This window comes from Pogona vitticeps, chromosome 3 (assembly GCF_051106095.1).
Source record: "Pogona vitticeps strain Pit_001003342236 chromosome 3, PviZW2.1, whole genome shotgun sequence".
Taxonomy (NCBI): Eukaryota; Metazoa; Chordata; class Lepidosauria; order Squamata; family Agamidae; genus Pogona; species Pogona vitticeps.
In genome coordinates this window covers 143,851,815-143,858,079 of record NC_135785.1, presented here as the reverse complement: position 1 = coordinate 143,858,079, position 6,265 = coordinate 143,851,815, and positions in this window count along the sequence as shown.

Genomic DNA, 6,265 nt, shown 5'->3' with positions numbered 1-6,265 from the left:
ATGAACAGACTGCAAATTAAAAACTTCTGATCAGGAAGCCATAACTGCAGAAGTGAATTTGATGGGAAGTCCCATTGTGCCAAACTCTATTTCCTGAACTAGCCTTCAGAACTTTTTTTAAAAAAGGCATATGGGAAGTTAGGGATTTTGTCACTGTTTGTTACCATTATTACTGAGAAATGTCTCAGGTCATGTGGATGGTGGGGAAAAACCAATAAAATTGGTACTAAACTAGGGATATTGGGGAAATAAATGCTCTGTCTGAATAAACTCTTTGATATATACTGTAAATGTGGCATGTTTCATTCAGAATGATTAGCAATGAATGAAACATAATAGTTTAAGATCGTACATTAACAATGCAGTCTAATATTATGTCTACTGAAAAAGAAGTCCCGTCGATCTCAATGACATACTGTATAGGAAACGTAAATGCTTAAGTAAAAAACTATGGCTGAAACCCTGTTGCTTAGTGTACAAAAATTCATAACTTTTAGTTTGTACTTAACTTGCAAATAAAAACTTTCCACTGTGATTCTTTGGGATGCATGTGCCTGCATCAAGCCAGCATGTGTGTGCTTCCCCCAAAAAAATGTTGAGGGGGAATCCTTTATTTTCTGGCTATGAGCAGACTGAAATCTAAATATCTTTTCACGCTAAGTAACAGGATTTCAGATGGTGAACGTTTCCTAGGAAATTTTGACTCTTTGGAATCCCTACTGATAGTTTATCCATGCAGGACTTTTGTTACTTTCCTTAAATTTAGCTTCAAATGAGTCTGGCAAAACATATGAACTCTTTGCCCAGTTTTTATTTTCTTAATCCCAAGTGTTCTCCAATGTTGACATTCTGTTTCTTTTGCTTGTAGCCTGGTATCATCCATCTCAATACCAAAAATCATTGTGGAATGGGGCACCAAACCAGGAATGCAGAACATTTCTAACCACATGTGTTTCAGCTTGTTACACTCAGCATCTCACCAACTGTGGCTGATTGTGTGGAAGTTCCGCTACAAAACTGGAGGACCAGAGGTTCACTGCCCATGAATTAAACTAAGGGTATAAGTATAAGGCCACTGACCCTTCATCCTTTTGACCCCAAGCTGTTGATTGGCTCTGATGCAGAGATAGGGCTCGCTACATATTGTTGAACTGTCACTCCCATCAGCCCTAGCCAATGCAGTCAATGGTGCAAACATTTTATTTATTTATTTATTTTTGGACATTTGGAGGTTTACTTCAACAACCTCTGGAAGGCCACAAGGTCCCTGGCTGTAATCCTAACTTAGTGATGCCTTATATGTGTTTACTTTGGGGAGGGGGCCAGATATGAGTCCTACTCAGTTTATCTGCTGATGCAGACCTCAAGAAGTCTAGACTCACTGAAAAACACAATTGTGATTCAAAAGGTTGAAAATAGAAGGAAAAGAGGAAGGCCGAATATAAGATGGATTGACTTGTAAAAGAAGCCATGGCCTCGAATTTCCAAGGTCTGAGCAGGGCTATTAACAATAGGCTCCTTCAAAGGTTATTCATTCATAGGGTTGCCGTAAGCCAGAAGTGACTTGATCGCACATAATAACAACTGTTCTGGCCAATTGCAGTGGAAACATTTCACCTCTCAAGAAAAAGGACATGAAAGTGGGTAAAAAAGCCACGTGAGAAGAAAACGAGTGCCATTAGCAGCCCTAAAAACTAGGTTGAGGGAAGGGCAGCATAGGTGAGAGCAGGTAAAGAGCAGTCTAGGAAACCTGAGGCAAACTGTTTCTATCAATTTCTCCCCATGCAAGATGCACATCTTCTGCTGCATAAACTGAGTTACACCCAGCCATTTCCAACAAAGGGTAAATGGGTCAAAGAATAAATCTCACTGTATTTGTTATGAGACAAATAGTAACTTAAAGAACTTATATTCCAGAGGAGCGTCTTTGAAATCAATAGACTTACTTAGCATTGTTTCTGTTACTATAGCTGTACTATTTTGAGAGGCAGTGTTAACGAGAGATACTATGCTGTGTTTCATTTATTATGTTTGACTAGTTCTCATTATAATATATACAGATCAACATTTGCATCCTTTCTGATCTCTGCTGGCATTTTGTACTAAATGAATCTATTCTGATTTTTACATGTGTTTGTTTAGCTCGTTTAATTAGTCTTTGTGAAAATGAAAGGGGAACTGTAACAAGCGAACTCAGCAAACCCCTGGAGTTTTATAGTCATCTGTCACCCAATCAGGTAATGTGTCCTTCTGCATGTGATGCATTATCAGCCAACTGCAGGCTACATAATTAACATGTATAATGCAGATTAAACAAATCCAGACATTTGCTGCACTGTTTGACGTGGACCTTTGTGATATGTCAATGCATGGCAATTAATTTTGTGACATTTTCATTTGTTTCATTGTCAGCCTTGGCACCTCTGTGGGTTATAAAAAATTAAATGAAATTGCTATCTGAATTCCAGAAAGCAAAATTTGGGAATTTAGAGTAAAAGAACTTGGTCTTTGGGTTTGTGCCATTCAAATGGATTAATTTCACTGAACTGTTACGTTGTCCTTGAATAGACAGTTTGGCTCTAGGGAATAATGTGTTGATTAAAATATAATTACACAAAGATGTCTACATCAGAGCTTGGAAGGAACTAGGTCCTAAACAGTTTTGGACCTCAATACCCGGCAGAATCCCTCCTCCCAGTGAGAACTGCTCATCTCACTTGTCCATCCCAGGCTGGGTGGTTGAGGACATTGACCCCCAACAGAGGCCTGGAAACAGAAGACCTGGAGTCAGGCCTTCTCCATAATTGTGCCACATCTATGGAATCAGCTCCCACCCAATGTCCACCTGGCCCCTTCACTGACAACTTTTAAGAGACTTTTGAAAACATGGCTATTCAGATTGCCCTTCCAAAAATATTCCACTTACAAAACCTAGAGGTTCTTCTAGCTTTTAAGCCAATGATTCTGCCATCTTGAAGACTTTATTAAATGTTTTTATATATGCTGAATTTTAATTTAATGTTTAGTATATGTCTATCGCTTATTTTTACGCAATATGTTTATGTCGTTAATATTTAAGGTGTTATTATTGTCTTGTTGTGAGCCACCCAGAATGACCTTGTAGCCAGATGAATGGTTTACAAATTAAGTATATACTGTAAATAAGTAGTTACAAACAACTCAGTATGCAGAATCCTGTTAATTATTTCCATTAGCATGACTGTCCATTGTACAAGCAATAGAATAGTTGCTAAGCTGATAGAAAAAGATATTACTCTTCCTTTGTTGCACAAGCTCAGAAATGGTAGAATTGCTCATTTAATTGGCTGTTGGATGAGGGAAAGGAACTACCAGGATTTTGCTAATTGTTTATAATTAATTATTTCTTCCAGTAATGAAACTATATGTTACATTAGAGTTTCAGCTTAATAAGGAATGCTTCATTTTGCTTGTGGTGTAGCTGAGTTTTCAGTTACTGCTATAGTTGTGGAGATTTAGAGATTTAACCTCCTAAATGGAGTAGAAGGAGTATCATATGGGTTAAGTTCTAACTTGTACTCCTGCCTCATTCTTTGCTCTGGATGTTGAAGCAATGAGGTTGACTACATGGGCATTTACCTCACTGTTTCATCTGCTGTGGAGATGGGTTAGTTCACTTCTTTTGTGGGCAACCAGACAGTGTAATTGCCATCACAAACCAGTCCATCTCCAGAGTGTTCCTACTCACATCTTTCTGGATCCCTGTCAGGGATTACTGCTTTTAGGTATGGGTAGGATTGCTCTGTTTTAATTCATTTCTAACATGTGTGATCATTGAGACTGACCCAAAGCAGAGCTTGCTGCTTTAAATTTCCTTTCTTCTTTCAATTTCCCAATATTTTTAAGTGGCTTAAGAAGACAATTCAGCCATTTCATGATATTGGGAAGTTAAAAACTTTATTCGCTCCTCCATGGAGGAGCAGAGGAAAGAAGCAGAAGGTTGTTGTTTTTAAAACCTATTAGGACAAACCTGGGCAAAGTGCAGCCCGAGGGCCACATACGGCCTACTAGCCGCTCCTGTCCGGCCTGCAGGTCATCACTCCAGTCTGGTGTTGAAGCACTTGTTCAAGCCCAAGACACACTGGATTTCTCTTACTGAACAAGTTGAACATCAAAACCATTTATAGCTTTTTGTCTAAAGTTGATCAGTTGCTTATCTTTAACATAACACACAAAAAAAACCTCTCTAGTATTTGTGAAGATTAGCAAGTTTAAAATAAAAACAACCATAACATCACTGTTTCATTTTATTTTTAAGTAAAGTTGGTTTGGCCCCCGAACACAGTTCAGATTTTTCATGTGGCCCTCTATAGAAATTAATTGCTCACCCTGTATTAGGACAGCACTGATGTGCTATACCTTTTAGGAAAAGTTTTTTTTTAATTAAAAGTTTCCTCCCACAAAGAGGACAAGAAAGGAGGCAGCAAACTTTTTGTTTTTTAAAAAATCCTGCTACAACAGTAATTTCTACTTGGTACAGGCCTTGACAGTATAAATTATTGCTTTTTAAAAGTAACTTTTCCAGCTGTGATCTAAGTAAAAAGTCAGCTCCTTGAATACTCTCTTGATAGTCTGTCACTTGCGCCATGACTGAAAAACTAAATCCAGAGTGAGTCTGTGAACACAAGTCTATGAAGATCAAACCAGAGAGAGCAAATTTAACTGTGCATCCCCTTTCTATCTTCTTTAAAAGAAATATGCATTGACCTCCATTTCAGAGAACAGTCAGCTGAAATGTCTTTTGTCAACATATTGACCACTGACTTTGCAGTCCTTCACTTCAATGGAGACTGATGATTTTGGTTTTATGGTGGTGGTAAGTCTGCTCCATATTTATCCCAAACCTTACAGGCAATATTCGAAGTGATGAACCCTATCATGTTTCCCCAAAAATAAGACAGGCTCTTATATTAATTTTTGCTCCCAAAAATGCAGTAGGGCTTATTTTCAGGGGTTGTTTTATATTTTTCATGTACAACAATCTACATTTACTCAAATACAGATGTTATTTTCGTCTGGTTGCTGCACAATGGTGGAGGGCAGGGTTTCATTTAAGTGGGGCTTATTTTTGGATTAGGGCTTATATTATGAGCATCCTGAAAAGTCATACTAGGGCTTATTTTCAGGTTAGGTCTTATTTTCAGGGAAACAGGGTATCTACCAAGAAAGTTCAGTACCTGGGATAGTTCTTGTACAGATCAAGACACAGACTGGACTCATTGCCCCTCCCCCAAATGGAGTCAACAGTCAGCACTGCTTCACTCTGCACATGGTCCAATCTTCACTCATAAGTAAGGTCAGAGAAGTCCTCACATGTAATTCAGTAACAAAACCATGCTATTGCCATGTTTGAAGTCATCACCTGTACTGTAACTGGGCGCTTGCTCCTTTTGCTATGTTTCCGCCCACTCCACCCACTAGAAGATGCCCACATTTTGAGACTTAATATTGAGGCTAGGGTTTTTACACTGGGCAAAAATGGAGGGAAATGAAACAAAAAGATGGTTATTGTAGGTTTTTTGGGCTGTTTTGGCTATGTTCTGGAAGTTTTTCTTCCTAAGGTTTTGCCAGTTTCTGTGGCCGACATTTTCAGAAGACAGGGAGTTAGAACTCTGTCTGTGTTCTGGTGTTGTGTGTGGGATAGATGATTATTTGTAGCTGTGGGATCAGCTTTTTGTCCTTTTCAGGAGATTGGGTGATTATGGTGATCAGAGTGTTTTTTGTTATGGGTGTATTGTTGTGTTAAGGGAGGAGATGATCTGTCACTGTGACTGATGGGTGTTAGCTAGTTTTTTTGTGTGCAGTGATCATTTGTCCTTGTGGCTGGGTAGAGTTCTTTGACCTTTTGCGAGCTGTATTTTTCAGTGCTGGGCACCAGTCTTTGTTGAGTTTTAGACTTTCTTCTTTGTTGAAACTGTGCTGGTATTTGTGGATTTCAATGGCTTCCCTGTGTAGTCTAACATAATGATTGCTCGTGTTGTTCAGTACTTCTGTGTTTTGAAATAGGATTTCATGTCCAGCTTGTTTCAGGCCATGTTACTGAAAATTTTCCCAGTTGTTTTAATCTGCAGTGTCTTTCACATTCTTTGATTCTGGTGTGGATGTTGCATTTTGTGGTCCCAATATATACCTGGCCACAACTGCAAGGTATCCAGTATACTCCTGCAGTGGTGAGTGGGTCCCTTTTGTCCTTTGCTGACCATAACATTTGTTGTATTTTTGTGGT